This window comes from Myotis davidii, unplaced genomic scaffold (assembly GCF_000327345.1).
Source record: "Myotis davidii unplaced genomic scaffold, ASM32734v1 scaffold2763, whole genome shotgun sequence".
Lineage (NCBI taxonomy): Eukaryota > Metazoa > Chordata > Mammalia > Chiroptera > Vespertilionidae > Myotis > Myotis davidii.
Genome location: NW_006294397.1, coordinates 38,056 through 55,001, shown reverse-complemented (window position 1 = coordinate 55,001; position 16,946 = coordinate 38,056).

Below are 16,946 nucleotides of genomic sequence, written 5' to 3'. Positions count from 1 at the left end.
TGCAAGGTGGGGGGTGGGGGTGGGGTTTGAAGAGCTGCAGGCCAAGAGTGGAGGGAAAGCTTCTCTAGCTGGTCCCAGAATCTCCCAGTCTAGGCTCACTGGGAGCAACCAGTGGTGATCTCTCTCTCTCTCTCTCTCTCTCTCTCTCTCTCTCTCTCTCTCTCCCCATTCCTCCTTGAACACATTTTGCTGTACCATTCTCCTGGCTGCAGGCTGTCTTCTCTCTGAGTCCCTGGCAGCAACAGAGCACTAGCTGGGGCTCGGTTAGCAGGCACGTCCCTGGCCGTTTGGCATTTGGTGGGTGACTCACCAGGGACAGGTGTTTGCAAGCCCTGCCACTGTCACTTCCTGAGCACCTCTCTGCTCTGGGCTCTGGGGACCCTATAGGTGGCCAGAACTCACCCCTGCTCACAGACAACCATGCCCCAAGGCCTAAGGAAGTGGGGGGAGGCGGCAGGGGATGCTGAAAGTGGTATCTGAAACTCCTCGAGTCCCATCATTGCCAATGACCCGCCACACATATCCATGGGCAAGATACTTCTCTCTCTGGGCCTCCCAGTCTGTAAAATGTGGAATTTGGTCCAGGAGTCCCTGAGGAGCAGGGAAGGAACTAGCAAGATGGAGAAAGACTGTCGTCCTAAACAGAATTATGTGGGTATGAATCTGATTGCTCCACTACACTTCTGAGCTCCTTAACAATAGCTAACATAATCGAGAATGTCCTTTGTGTCTGGAGTTATCCTAACACTTTATACATATTAGTTAGTTTTTTCCTCTTAAGAACTCTGTGAAGCAGGTACTATTATTACTCCCATTTGACAGATGAGGACATTGAGGCTCAGAGGAGTTAAGTGACTAGCCCAGGTTCACATAGCTAGTACAGCTCAGAGCTGGGATGTTTTAAAAATATATTTTTTTATTGATTTCAAAGAGGAAGGGAGAAGGAGAGAGCTAGAAACTTCAGTGATGATAGAGAATCATTGATTGGCTGCCTCCTGCACGCCCCCTACTGGAGACCTAGCCAGCAACCTGGGCATGTGCCCTTGACCAGAATCGAACCCAGGACCTTTCAGTCCGCAGGCTGACACTCTCTCCACTGAGCCAAACCAGCTAGGGCAGAGCTGGGATTTGAGCCCAAGTAGTCTGGCTCCAGAGCTTACGATCCTAGCCAGTACATATACTGCCTTCACGTCCTTATGGGGAGGGACCTGGGATTGGAATACCCTTTCTGATTCTCCAAGGCTTTAGAAAGGCACAGTCCAGGCTCCTGGGAGCAGCTTCTCTGTCTCGGGCCAACAAGGCATGGGATCCCCACAGTAGCAGTGGAGCCGGTAGCAGTGAACACAGGGAGACGTGCTCCTGAACTGAATGCCAGTGTGTGGCTTCTCCTGTCAATCCCACCCTGGCCTTGGAATCTCGCATGGGACCCAGGAGTCCCAGGTAAGCAGGGGAAGGAAGAAGGCAAGGGGCAGCTGGTGAAGCGGGATATATTGGTCCTGCTCTCACTCTTTAAACCAGGCAGGACCACCCTTGCAGCCTCACCCATGAATCATCTCGGGGCCTGTGACTGTATCTGAACTGCAGTTATAACTCATCTTCACCTGCTCATAATACCTGAGCCCCTGATCTTGACCCTGCCTCTGCTCTTTAGGTTTCATGTTGACTACAATAACGGCTGACACTGACTGAGTTACTTCACTATGTCCCAGACTCTCTGCCAAGTCCTTTATCTGCATCAGCTCAATCCCAGAGATGACCACTGCCAGGGGCGATGTTAAAAATATCTAACAGCCATCTTCAGGCATGGCATTACCTGCTGCCTGGCCTTAGGGCTAGGTAAAGGACTTAGTACGTCTCTGTTTTGCCAAGAGGTACACTTTGGTTATTGGATCAAGGGGAACAGATAGGAGAAAAGCTAGGGAGACAGAGGGTCCATGGGCTACTCATAACTACTTACTAGTCCATTGGGAAGTATTCTGATGTTTTAGCAACCAGTGCAGCTACACACGTGCATGGGGCCCGATGTGCAGCCCTGGTATCATTACCTTACTTCACAGCAGTGGCTGGGGGCTCAGAAGAGGTTAGGCAGCTTGCGCATTGGAACAGAGCCAGGTAGCAACAGAGTTGGGGTGCCAGCCTGGGTCTGACTCTTAACCACTGACTGACCTGTGACCCTGAGCAGGGCAGTGTCCTAGAACAGAGCTGGGGTTTCCACGCTCCTGCAGCTAAAGGCTGAGCCAGAGGAAAGAGCTGTACGTTCTGGAGCTCTGCTGTGACATAGCTGTTCTCAGACTTGGAGACTTGGCAACACCTGCTTCACATTGTGGAAGGAGCAGGCCCTGCAGCGTGAGGGCAGAGTAGGCTGCAGGAGAGAAGGGACAGTGTGGCCCTAAAAAGGTTCAAGAGGGAACTGAGCCCAGTAGGGTTTCCTATGAGGGCAGAGGTCTGCGGCCAGAGGCTACTTCAATTTGCTCCAACCAAGTGCAAGCATTCCTCCTCTTGTTGGTCCCAAAATGTGTCTTTATGATGGATAATGCCTTCCTGACCCCCTCCCTGGGTTTCCTCAGCCAAGGCTAGTGCAGCCTAGTGACAGCCGGAATTCCTCTGGGTCCTAGATATTTCGCAGTCTTCTTTGAGTCTATGAGAGAGTGAGATCACCAGCTTTGGGCTCCTTCCCCTTTTTCCTATTGGCTAAGCAGGATTTTTTTAAAAAAAATTCCAAAATAGAAATCTCTCTATTATCTTTTTTGTTTGATTGTTTGGCTGGTTAATACATGGTGGCTAAAAATAATTATACAGAGAAAGTAGAAGTTCCCCATAATTCCTCCCTTGAGCATTACCTGCAGAGGACCTGTGCTTTTGTCTGCCCTGCCTTCTTTCTCCTGCTGCTGCTGAAGCCCCGTAGTATAGTGGGTTAAGTGCACAGATTCGGGAGCCAGGCTGCCTGGGTTGGCATCCAGTAACAGGCAGATTACTTTCCCTCTCTGTGTCTCAATTTCATCATATGCAAAATAGGGATGATAATAATAACAGTACTTATTTCAAGGGGCTACTCTGAGGATTAAAATGAGTTAACATATACTTTGGGGAAGTACCCAGCCTGGATTGTATACAGTCTTGGGGGACTTTCAATCCAGGTGTCCTGCCTTCCTGCGAACAAAGGTTGAGCATGAGACTTAAGTCAAAGCTAAATGAACTCCCTTTTTCTCTTTCATCCTCTCTTTCCCACACTAATCTGAATCTTGAGTAAAGTGATTCAGGGATAGCAGATGGTTAGTGCTGGCTTATTATAGGGCGAGAATTCCCAGAGACCACTTGGGTACATGTCCTTTCCAAGACCCACTTCTTCTGTTTTTCCTTTAGATCTGAGACTCTCTGCACATCTCTCACCCTAAATTTCTTTTTTTCCTTAAGTTATCTAGAGGTGATTTCTGTTTGCAGAAGACACATGAGTCTGACACATTTCTCTAACATTTATGACTCTTGGCTGCAAGTTCCAGAAAGTCCAGCCCACAATGGGTTAAGCAAGAAGAGAATGTAGTGGCTCAAGTAAGAGGAAACCCAAGGGGGAGACTGGACTTTAGGGACAGCTTGAGTCACCAATGTGATTGATGTGTGACCTCTTTCCAGGTCTTTGTTCTCCTGTGTTGACTTCATTCTTGGGATCCACATGAAGGCAAGTATCTGCCAGCGTCTCCAGGCCCACATACTCTCAGGTGAGAGTCCCACAGAAAGGAGGAGAGCTTCTCTTCCCCAGCGCAGCCAGTGAACAGCCTGCGCTGGTTCTCATTGGCTTGATTTGGGATCTGTGCTAAGCTCAGAATAAATCACTACTTACAGGGAATACAGTGCTCTGATTGGACATGGCTGAGTCACTTACCCCTAGAACTGAGAGATAAGAACTCCTCCCAAAGAATGTGTACCCAGAGAAGGGAAAGTGGGTCTTCCTACCAAGGACAACATACACACTATACTTACCAGGGTGTTGACAGGAAACTGATAGCACTCATAGAACTGAAGATAGATCAATGAAAGCACTATTTACACAGATATGGGCAGGATTGAGAGAAATCAACAAGGTGTGGTCAAATGCCGAAGGGCTAGCACCGGTAGACACTAGGCCTTAAGGGGGAAGGGGATGGAACAGAGTTGTACAAGAGAGACTTCCAGTGGGAGCCCTGGACTTTGGTAAAGGAACACAGCCATTGCCAACAAAGAGCCTGGTAAAGAAAGACTGAGGGTGGGTGGAATAGTACCTTGACCCCCTTCTATAACCATGTGCCTTTCTCCTGGTTGGGTTTTCCATTGGACAAACCCAACTGGAAATTAGAAGGCAAAGAAATCCAACTAGTGCAGTTCACAAGTCAGCCCCATGGGGACAGCATGGAGAGGGTAGAGAGTGGACGCAAGCCGAGAATAAACCTGTTGGGGCTAGATAATGTCTATATCTACATACCTGTAGCTATGTCTATTTCCAAGAGCTACTTTATGTGTGTGTGTGTGTGTGTTTTAATATTTTTATTGATTTCAGAGAGAAAGGGAGAGGGGAGAGAAATAGAAATATCAATGATGAAAAAGAATCATTGATCGGCTGCCTCCTACACGCCCCCACTGGGGATCTTATTCACATGTGCCCTGAACGGGAATCAAACTGTGACCTCCTGGTTCATAGGTCAATGCTCAACCACTGAGCTACACCAGCCGGGCTCTAAAAGCTACTTTGAACTCTATCTGTCTATCTATCATCTATCTATCTATCTATCTATCTATCTATCTATCTATCTATCTATCTAGATATATATACCCACATTACATATAAGTATATGAAAGATCAATCTAGTATCTATCCAAGTGCACAGACTTCCAAGTTAGACAGCCCATGGACAAGTTAGTTAACCTCTCTGCAATTCAGCTTCCTAGTTGGTCAATGGGAATAATAAAAATAATTACTTGTTATGTGAGGATTCAATGAGGATAAAGTGCTTAGCAGGGTGCCTGGCACAAGTAGCACGATATTCACATAAATATATAAGTCACGGTTAAGGCACTATGTTAGTTGGGGCAAAGGCTAAGCTGCTATAACAGATAGATACATACAATAACTCAAATGCAGTAGAAGTCTATTCTTGTTTATGTGCATCCCAAGGTCGGTGTCAGATGGATGGATGGCTCTCCTTCTTACAGAGATTTGGGACTGAGGTTCTTTCTGCCTTGTGGTTCTATCATTCCCTAGGGGTTCCAGCCAGTGACAAGGAAAAGACTGGAGGAAGCTGTAAGAGGCTCACACCACTTCCTTTCACATACCAGAGAAAACAAAAATCATTCTAGTATTTCAAAGGAGGAATTTAATACAAGAGATGGGACACAAAACTGGTAAAAGGGCTAAAAAAAACAAAACACAGGGAGGTTACCCAGATTATTTCTAATTGGAGGAAGCCACTACCACCCCTGGGCTGGAGTGGCAAAAGGGACAAGGGTGCCATCCAGGGCCCATGCTCATTGCATTGCTAAGTCAATTGGAGCACCTGCTGCCTCCACTAGAACCACCACTCTTGCTGCCCCGCAGGAAGCCAGGAGCTCCCACTCTTGCTGCAGTCTGGAAGTCTGAAGTCACGTGGGCCTGTTGTTGTCACCGCCAGAGCTAGAGTTCATGAGTGCCATGCTGCTGAGGTTGCTATGGTAACTGCCATGGCTCCTACCCTGGAAGAGTACTGCTTGGGTAGGAACCCAGGAGCCTGCACTCACCCATTGTTTCTGCTTCTACCACTTCTGGAAAAAGGGAAAAAGGCTTCTCCCTCTGCCTTCCGGAGTCCCACCAGTGCCTCTCATCGGCAAAACCTAATGGGAAGCCAACGGACAAAGAAATCTGAGAAAAGCTTCCGGCCCCTTGCTATACAGAGGACAGCATAATAGGATGAGAATAGAGTTGAGAGCAAGCAGGTAAGTGACAGGTGCTGTAAATTCAGATACTGAAGATTGTAGCTTCAGCCACCTTTCTGCAGTGTTTGCTAAGAAAGGCTCAAATTCAGAACTCGCTCAATCTCTACTCTCCCACTAGATCTCTATAAAGAGGATGGAGACAGGAAGAATACCATGACTGTAAAGGGAGACGCATTATCCTTGTCCCTCATTACCTCTGTGTGTATTCAAATGGTTCCCTTCCTCAAAGCTCTCCCCCAGGAATTAGCTCATTAAGTTTTGAGGGATCCCCAGGAAGGGGAGTCTGACTCCTATTTCCCAGTTCGATCTCAGCTGACCCATGAGCTATGCTGATCCGTCTTGGTGCTGCAATAGCAGGGGTTGGACACGGTAGGAAAAAGCATTGGGCAGAGATATGGTGGCAATGCCAGCTGGAGAAAGGGTAATGGTTGTGCCCTTGAGTGGTCAGTTCCTGAGAGCTGCAAGAGATCGATCCTACAGTCCAGCACTGACCAACAGGACTGTTTGCAGTGATTGAAATGTACTATAGCCAGGCTACCCCATAGGACAGCTACTATCGCTTAAAGATACTGAGCACTTGAAATGTGGCTAGTGTGCACAAAGAACTGAATTTTACCTTTTCCTTCATTTTAATTTCGATAATCACCTCTAGGTTCTGTTTAGTAGACTGGACAGCACAGGTATAGACCCTGAAGTCGGGCGTAAAGAGGCTAGATTAGATTAGGAGCTGTAGGCTCGCTGGGACCACCACAAAGGAGCACAGCATGCTGCCACATGGAGGCTATTTCCCAATGCCCAGAAACAATTCCAGTTTCTGGCCTAGACTAGAGAGAGATGGGGGAGCGGGGGCTGAGAGATCTGGGCTGGGTCTGCAGCCTCACTCACCCCCTGATGTGCAGATAGAGCTGGCTGCATTGGGCCATCTGGTCCTAATGAGTGGGCTGGAGAAGATGGTTCCAGAGCTGGGAGGCAGAAGTAGCCTGGGGCCAGGGGAGGGTGCAGCTCAGAGTGCCCTGGAGAATATCACACTGTCTCAAAACTGGAAACTCTGGAGTGCCTACTAGAAATCTGCATTTTGTGAACATTAAAGTTGGAGGACTACTGATTTGTCCATCTTATTTTAAGTTCAGGGAAACTGGAGACCAAAAAAGGAGAAGTAAAAGCAGGGTAGTGGGTACACTTGGGTGAGGAGCCTTGGAGGGGAAAGAATGGGTCCCCAGAAAAGTACCAACTTCCAGTTGTACTATCAATGTCATGGGTGTCAGGTACAGCATGGTGACTATAGATAATAGTACTGTATTACATATTTGAAAGTTGCTAAAAGGATGAATTTTAGCTCTAGCCGGTTTGGCTCCGTGGAGAGAGTGTCGACCTGTGGACCAAAGGGTCCCAGGTTTGGGCACGTACCTTGGCTGCATGCTCCACCCCAGCCTGGGCCCTGGCCAGGGCTCGTGCAGGAGGCAACCAATTGATGTTTCTCTCTGTCTTTCCCTCTCCTTTCCACTCTCCCTAAAAATCAATGGAAAAACATCCTCGGGTGAGGATTAACCAAAATAAAAAAGAATAAATTTTAAGAGTTCTTATCACAAGAAAAAAAAAATCTGTAACTGTGTGTGGTCATTTTGCAGTGTATATAAATATTGCCTCATATTGTATACCTGAAACTAATAGAATGCTGAATATCATTTATACCTCAATTAATATACATATATATGGATTTTTTTTTAAAAAAAGAAAGGACCCCAGAATGAGGACACAGGGTTTGGCTGCCTAAGGAAAACATTTTTTTTCTGTTTAAAAGAACAAACAAAACACTTCTACAATTTGAATTCTGAAAGGAAAATTTGCAGGTGGGGAAAGACCTCTAACTAAATCACCCAGCTGGTCCCACCTTCCACCCCAGGCACTGTCATAAACAGGCCTGCTAAACGGGCATGCACTGTTCGGATTGGGACAGTTGATGAAATACTAACATATGGGTATACTAGTAGGCAAATGGTACATAGCAACTGCAATAAATAGTACAGTTAATTATTTAGAAATATGCTATAATTTAAACTCATTAGTTCATTGGATGCCATCATGAACATTGATACATGGGCCTCCTAAAATAGCCCGAAGAGCACTGAGGACACTGTCTGCTGCTTCCCCACGTCTCTGCAGACAGCACACATTGCATTGCTCATTCTTTATGAAGCACTCTTTGTTTTAGAGGAACCATCAGTTTATCTTTATCCACTTAGTGCCTCTAAATAGCGTACCCTTTAGTTTGGTTTTATCACTGATATATTAGAATATTTGGATAAGTAGTAAATGGGCAAGGTTTTGTTTTCATAAAATATCCAGAACTGACAGAAAAAAAATTAAAGATGAATACTCAAGATAAAGAGACAATGGTGTTGGGATAGTGTTTATGTTAAATATCAGAAATGGAAACCTCCTAAATCTGGGAGAGACATTTAAAACTATATTAATAATTGAAGGTGCTTAACTGTGTGGCACTTGTACCATTCAGAATGGCAATTATGTCCTGTTTAAGTTCATGGTTTGTAGCAACTAGGGTTGGAACAGACAAGCAGAAACACTATGAATAATATAGAAAAGAGGAATTATCAAGGGATTAGAATTTATGTAATTGTAGGGGTTCCTTCTGGGCATAGTGGGGGCAGCTTATCTCTGTTCCTCGACGTCTGGGCTTCACCTGGGAAAATTTGACAGCTGAGGGCTAACGTCTTCTGGAGACTTCTTTACACACATGTCAGGTGCTTCATGCTGGTGTTGGTGGGGGCCTCAGCTGGGGCTCTTGGGCTGTGGACATGTGACTGAGATCTGGCCAACAGAATGTGATATGGACCTCCTCCAGCCTGGCCGTACAAAGCTCCCATGCATGATCCGTTCTCTTCTCCATGTGTCAGCTGGAGAGGACTTCATGGACCTAGAAGACAAAACTGTAAAGTGGAAGAAGTGTGAGTGACTGCATAGAGCAAAGCCCTCACCAACCTGCATCAGACTGTGACATGAATGAGAAATAACTTTTATTAAGGTAAGCCAGTGGTCAGCAAACTGTGGCCCCTTGAGTTTATTTCCACAAAATACCACGTGCGGGCGCACACGTATTGTGCGATTGAAACTTCGTGGCCACGCTCAAGGGGCCAAAGAGCCGCATGTGGCTCGCGAGCCGCAGTTTGCCGACCACTGAGTTAAGCCAGCCATTTACATTTTTGAGTTGTTTGCTACAGCAGCTAATGTTAATTGTCCTAAGTAATAACCATTTCTGGACATTGTTGAAGTCACAAGTGACTAGAGGTATCACCTGGTAAGATCTGGAGTCGCAAACATCTGTGGTGATTCTTCTCACCATCACGACTGTTTCATAAGCCCTTTTTATAGTTACGATGTCAAGGGTTGGTCTTGTAGCTCACATTGCCTACAGTGTGTTGGATGGACTTTTGATGATCTCACATGTCCTTCCTGACTAGTGTCATAACTCATGAGGCCATTTTATTGACATTTTGTGAGAAAAAAAGAACTTCATTGTCTTTCTATCACCAAGTTTACAAACCATTTATGTCTGAATCCATCTCATTTTTATGATAAGGAACCTGAGGCACAGAGCAATCCAGTAACCTTCCTTGGTCACACAACTGGTAGGTGATAGAGCCAGACTTTGTAGGTATGGTAGGTCATTGAAAATCGATTTCCTGACGCCATTCTGCCCTACAGGGACTCATATGGGCCAAGCCTTCCTGGTCAAGGAAGTTGACTTTATAATTTAGGCTTATTTATCTTGACAAGACATAGCTATTTCTTTTCTTTTTTAAAATATATTTTTATTGATTTGAGAGAGAGAGAGAGAAAGAGAAAGAGAAAGAAACATCAATGGTGAAGAGAATCATTGATTGGGTGCCTCCTGAAAGCCCCCTACTGGGGATCGAGCCTGCAACCTGGGCATGTGTCCTTGACTGAAATCGAACCCAGAGCCCTTCAGTCCGAAGGCCAATGCTCTATCCACTGAGCCAAACTGGCTAGGGTGCAGATTGACTTCAGAGGCACATTTAACCATTTTGCTATAATTCTTTCATGGGAAAGAAATTAGGGGGAGGGGGAGGAGGTGAAGGAGAAGGAGAGAGGCTGAGAATATAGTGTTTTAAGATCTAGGTTAAATTCCCAGATTTGCCTTATGCTACTTACAACTACATGAACTAAGGCTCAGTTTCATCATCTGTGAAGTGTGAAAATAATACATACCTAAATGGGCACTCCTTTAATTTACTTTAGTTTATGGTTTTTAAAATAACATGTCTATTTATGATCCAAGGCTGCCCCCCAGAGGTAAAATTAAAACTCAGAGTCCATAACTAAGCTAAATACAATCCCCCAAAGCCTTTTTCTTCTCACACTGTCCAGCCAAAAACTCAGTAGTTTTGGAAAATCAAATGGCCTGAAAACAACTGATCTTTAGTGTCTCCAATGTCTTTGAATCACAAGGTCAGGCTTCCTCAAAGGGAACCAGGAATGCGTGGCCCAGTTGGTTATTACAGGGCCAAATGGCACCAATGAATTGATTCCCGGAAAGGCAAGTTTCTCACCACCAACAATAACCACACACACGCACACACACACGCACACACACCACACACACACCACACACACACACATACACACACACCACACCACACACACACATATACACACACACCACACCACACATACACACACCCCACACACACACCACCACACACACCACACACCACACCACACACACACACACATACACACACACACCACACACACACCACACACTACCACACCACACCACACACCACACACACACACCACACACACATACACACACACACCACACACACACCACACACTACCACACCACACCACACACCACACACACACACCACACACACATACACACACACACCACACACACACCACACACTACCACACCACACCACACACCACACACACACACACACACACACACACACACCAGGAAGCCAGAACAGCTTTATAAATAATTTCTCCATATTTCAAGAAAACAAAGTATCCCCTATTTCATGCAAACTACTTCAAATAACAAGGGGACAGGGGGAGAGAAAAAGCTGATCAATTCATTTTATTAGGCTAACATAGGGTCACAATCCTTTATCTTAAGCATTTTGGGGTTGGGGGGGTTTAGAAAGATTATGCTGCCTGTAAGTTGTATATAGCGCCCTTCCCCAGCACAACCTGGACCAGCCTCTGCAATCAAATATGTTAACATTTCTTCAGCAAAACATACTAAGTGGGATAAATAAAAACTGGAGATAACTTCACATCAGTTTAGATGAGGTTTTGCTGCTCATTTGCACCCCCCCACCCCCAGAAAAACCCTATTGCTAGTTGTCAGCACCTTCTGAAATTTTGGAATTACAGATAAGGATTGTGGGCCTACTGGCCAATGCCAGACCAATCTCAGATGCTGATATGAGAAAACAAAATTTACCTCAAACTCGTGAGAATATTTACAAAAACCCTAAAATAAAATACTAGCAAATAGAATCCAGCAGTGTATAAAAATTTTTGTCATGACCACTGCCATAGAGGGTGCAGTACCACAGCTGTGATTATGGATTCAGGTCGGCAATCAGACCCATGAGACACAAATGAGTTAAGGAGGAGATCAGGCAGATGCTGTATTTTCATCTCGCTGGGAGGTCCAGTGGCTACTCAAGTACACAAGCTCTTTTGTCACTCACCGACAGGACATGTACAGCTACCAGTAGGAAAGCATAGGTGGGGGGGGGGCAGGGGGGGCGGTGGAGGGAGCCACCTTGACTCACAGAAGCTGCGGCCTCTATTTCCCACCAATATTTTATATGATTCGGGTTGTGTAGGCCCACAGCCTATGTGCCCCTTGACAACACCTCTAAACCTGTGCACACAACAAAGGAGCCACACACAATATCCCCCATTTATCTCAACTCTGCAGTTTCCAAGGCAACAGTATTGTGGAAGACCAAGGTCAGGGTCAGGCAGGCAGGCATCATCCAGGCCTGAAATTAATTTTCTCTTGACTCACAGAAGGAAAATTTAACATTAGTTAATCTATCGCTGTGATCTGCCGATTAACTGGCAAAGGAGAAAAATCATATGATCCTTAAAAAAGCAGAAATATAAAACTAAAGTGGGTTCATAATAAAAATTAGGAAGTTAAGAATAGGAGGAAAAATTTAAATTCATTAAAGGCTATCTACCCCAAATCTAACCTTTATACTTAAAATGAAAGTTTGAAAGTGTTTCCATTAAGTCAGGAACAAGGTAAGATTGCTCTATATCACTACTGTTCACCATTATTCAAGAGTTCCTGGCCAATGTAATAAGAGAAATAAATGAGGTATAAGAATTAGAAAAAACAACAGTGTCTGTATTTGCAGGTTATATTACTGTCAATTTGGAAAAATCCAAGAAAATCTAGAGGAAAACTATTTGAACTAATAAGAGAGTTTGGCAGAGCCACTAGGTACAAGGTCAACATGCAAAAATCAATCGATTACTGTATAAAGAAATAAGAAGCTAGGATATACCATTCTCAATGTCAACTAAGACTATAAGATATCTAGGAATATAGCTTATAAAAGATGTGCTAGACCTTATGAAGGAAAATACAATATATTTTTTAAATATAAAAAGAATATTAAAGAATAAATGGAGAGGTATAACATGTTTATGCATGGGAATACTCACTGTCATAAAGATGTCACTTCTTGCCCTGACGGGTTTGGCTCAGTGAATAGAGTGTTGGCCTGTGGGCTGAGGGGTCCCGGGTTGGATTCCAGTCAAGGGCATGTACCTTGGTTGAGGGCACGTCTCAGTAGGGGGTGTGCAGGAGGCAGCTGATCGATGTTTCTCTCTCATTAATGTTTCTAACTCTCTATCCCTCTCCCTTCCTCTCTGTAAAAAAAAACAACAACATAAAAATATTAAAAAACAAACAAACCAGAATCTGTCCATCCCTGCTGACAGCACAGGGGGCCTGGGTTCGATTCCAGTCAATGGCACATGCCTGGGTTGCGGGTTCGATACCCAGTCGGGGGCATGCAGGAGGCAGCAGATCCATGATTCTCTCTCATCATCGATGTTTCTTTCTCTCTCTCCCTCTCCCTTCCTCTCTGAAATAAATAAAAATATATTAAAACCTTACTGCTCTCTATAAATAAATAAATAAATAAATAAATAAATAAAACCTCACTGCAAAAATAAAAAGATAACTTAGAAAAGGAAAATTACATACAAAGGGAAAATCACATATGCTTTAAATATGTATATGCTGTTTAAATGCAGGAATCTGTAGTAACAGAAGGATTAAACACAAATTGTGCCCAAACTGAGTTTGAAGGAGCTCAAGCCATTCTGAACCGCCAAGAACTTCCTCTCCAAATATTTGTACGTAGCTGAGTCTAAGGGTGTTGGAGACTGACTGCATAAATAGAGTCCAAAATTAGCTTTTATAGAGAATACGGTATTTACAAAAGCTAAGTGATAAAAATCTGCTCATTTGAACCATTTTCAAGAGTAGCCACAGGACTTATTTCAACTTAGACCATTGAAAGTTTCTTCCAGGAAGAGCATTTTGTAATTCATATTGTTCAGAGTTGCCTGAGCATGATGATGATGATATAATACGATAGATTTTCTAGTTGTCTTACTGTTGCTTGGACATTTTTTACAGACAACACACCTCTTTATTGTTTGTACCCATCATAGATTACTAATACTGACCTGTTCTTTTTTTTTTTTTTAGATTTTTTAAATGGTTTTTTAAAATTTATTTCAAACAGGAAGGGAGAGATAGAAATACCAATGATGAGAGAGAATCAATGATTGGCTGCCTCCTGCACGCCCCTCTACTGGCAATCGAGCTGGCGACCCAGGCATGTGCCCTGACAGGGAATTGAACTGTGACCTCCTGGTTCATGGGTTGATGCTCAACCACTGAGCAACACTGTCCTGGCTATACTGATAGGTCCTAACTTTCTTTGGCAAAAGTGGCTCCTAAAGTGTGCCTCCCCAGCCAGCAGCTTCAGTGTCCCTAGTTCCCAGTTCCACCCTGGACCTACTAAATCAGCAACTCTGGGAGTGGAGGCCAGAAATCTGTGTTTTAATAAGCCCCCCAGATGATTCTGATGCCTGCTCAAGTTCAGAACCACTGTCTGAGAATTTGGAACCTGCCATAGCTAGGACGGGAGTCTAGGTCATTGGTGAATCCAGTGCTGTGTTAAGAGAGTGGACGGCAGGAAAAGTGGCCACAGGCTCTAGGCTCTGGCAGACCTGGACATCAGTTTCTCCTGGCACCAGTGAGGAAAGGTGTCCCTGGCTAGCAGAGAGAATGTCTTACCTTCTTGTCCCTCCAACAATCTCCAGGGTATAACCACTGAGCCAAAGGAAGGAGGACTCCTGGAGGCTGTAGTTGCTGAGTGATGGGCTTTAATTTGGCTTGTTCTTTTCTTTAGGGGTTTCCACAGCTTGCAGCACTTAGCACCTGCTCATGCTCCTTGGACTGCTCCCCACATAAATGCACCTCCCATGATGGCAGCCCACGTCCTGTGATTCAGCCTCTGCAAAGGAGGATCAGGCACCCAATGTGCTATTAATAGAGTTTTCCATTTCAACCTTATTTAAAAGAAGCTTTTCTCTGCTTCATTCATCAGAGATTAACACTCCACTAAATGCCAAGGAATTGTCCAGCGTGGGCTGGAGCTACAGTGGTAAACTGACAAGGTCTCTGCTCTCAAAATGCTTTCTCTACAGCTGTGGGCAAACTACGGCCCGCGGGCCGGATCCGGCCCTTTAGAAATGAATAAAACTAAAAAAAAAAGACCGTACCCCTTTATGTAATGATGTTTACTTTGAATTTATATTAGTTCACACAAACACTCCATCCATGCTTTTGTTCCGGCCCTCCGGTCCAGTTTAAGAACTCATTGTGGCCCTCAAGTCAAAAAGTTTGCCCACCCCTAGTAGGAGAGAAGGGGATTTTTTATTGAGGGAGAGAGATAGTGAGAAACATCGACCAGCTGCCTCCTGCACATCCCCGACTGGGGAAGTGCCCGCAACCCAGGTACATGCCCTTGACCAGAATCGAACCCGGGACCTTTCAGTCCGCAGGCCGAGGCTCTATCCACTGAGCCAAACCAGTTTCGGCGAGAAGGGGATTTTTTAAAAATAGATACAAATTGTACTAAGTGTGATCATGATGTCTAACTGCTCCCTTCAGAAGCCCATGTGTCCCACTCCCCCACTCGTTTCACCTACCCAACAGTCTCTAAAGACAGAATTTCCAAAAATTAATGGATTTTTAAAAAAATCTTTTCTATAGCCTCAGGAACCTGGTTTTAGGCTTGAGATCATCGCTAACCTCAAAGAATCATCTAGACATTGACATCTAGGAACATCTAATGTTTCTGCTACATTTTATGAGATAGGATGGTTATAATAATGATAACTGCTTTGATATGCATCCCCTTTTGACCAGTCACTCTTGGGAATCCCTCTGAAAGGGATAATGTAGTCTTTAGAAAAGAGCTGTGCCACTGAAGTCAGTTATTGCAGTTTTGTATATTCAATAAGTACATTCAATACTCAGTCGTTATTTGCTAATGTGAGCAAATTACTTAAGCTCATTGGGTGTGATGGGTCAAATGGGATGGTAATCTGTACCTGAAAACGTTTGTGAGGACTGCATGTCTGTGAATAGTTGTCTAGGTAGGCCTGACACACCAGGTGTTCATTTCACCTCCTCCTTCTGATCATACTGCATTTTATTATATATCTGAATATATACATATGAGAATTTATATGGTTGCTTTAGCGTCCCACCACTCCTCTCTCAGAGGACTGAATTTGCTCAGAGACTGTTGCTGCCCCTTCTCTGCCCCTAGCATTCTGAATGGTAGCATTCAGGTATTGAACTGTCCTGACTTTGATCAGATTAGAACTGGAGGGAGAAAGCCACCATCAATTCTTCCTTAGTCTTCTGCATCTACCTCCTGATCTTAATAGCTCAGCCCTATCCATTCTGGGCAGGATGGTTATAGATAATGCACATTTTATTCATTCATTCTTCATTCATTCATTCATTCATTCATTTTTAAATAATTCTTTATTGTTGAACTATTACATATGCCCCCCCCCAGCCCCATTGACTCCCTCCAGAGAGCACATTTTAGAACATAAATGTGACCATGAACTCCCCCAGTTATGTATGGTATCTTCTTAAGGCTCCCAAATCCTCCACATGGCTTACAGGGCCCTGCATGGTGTAGCTCCTGCCCACGTTTCCTGCCAGATGGCTGTGCCCCACGTTCTGGCCTTTGATTCCCTGAGTGTGCAGAAGCTGTCTCCTCTCCCTGAAATCCTTGCCCCTGCTTCCTCCTCTCTCAGGCTCCCCTTCCTCCAGGTTTCAGCTTAAATGTGACTTCAGGGAAGTCGCAACCCACTGCTCTATCTAAAACAGGTGGCCCCATAATTTTCTACCACATGTCAATCTGTGACTTATGTTTTAGCTCGTTTATACCAAGAGTCCTCACACTTTTTTCCTAAAGAGCCAAGTGGGGGCCATAGGTCTCTTGCCCTTGCAGTGTGAAAGCAGCCACAGACAATACTTTTAGGAATGAGCACGACTGTGTTCCCATAAACCTTATTTCTGGATATTGAAAATTGAATTTCATACATTTTCATGTGTCACGAGCTATTCTTGTTTTAATGTTTTTCTCAAGTATTTGAAAATGTAAAAACCAGTCCTAGTTTGCAGGTTGTCCAGGGGTGACCCGCGGACCGTAGTGTATTTGTAGTAGTTTATTATTTGCGGACCCGGACGGGTTGGGCCCAGGATTGTTTCCAACAGCACTGAGCACCCGGCGCTCCCTGACCACGCAGCTTCTCCCACCCGGGGGCACCTCCCACGGCGCCAGACCTTTCCCAGGAGCCGGAGGCAGCACCGGCCGCGCGGAGTG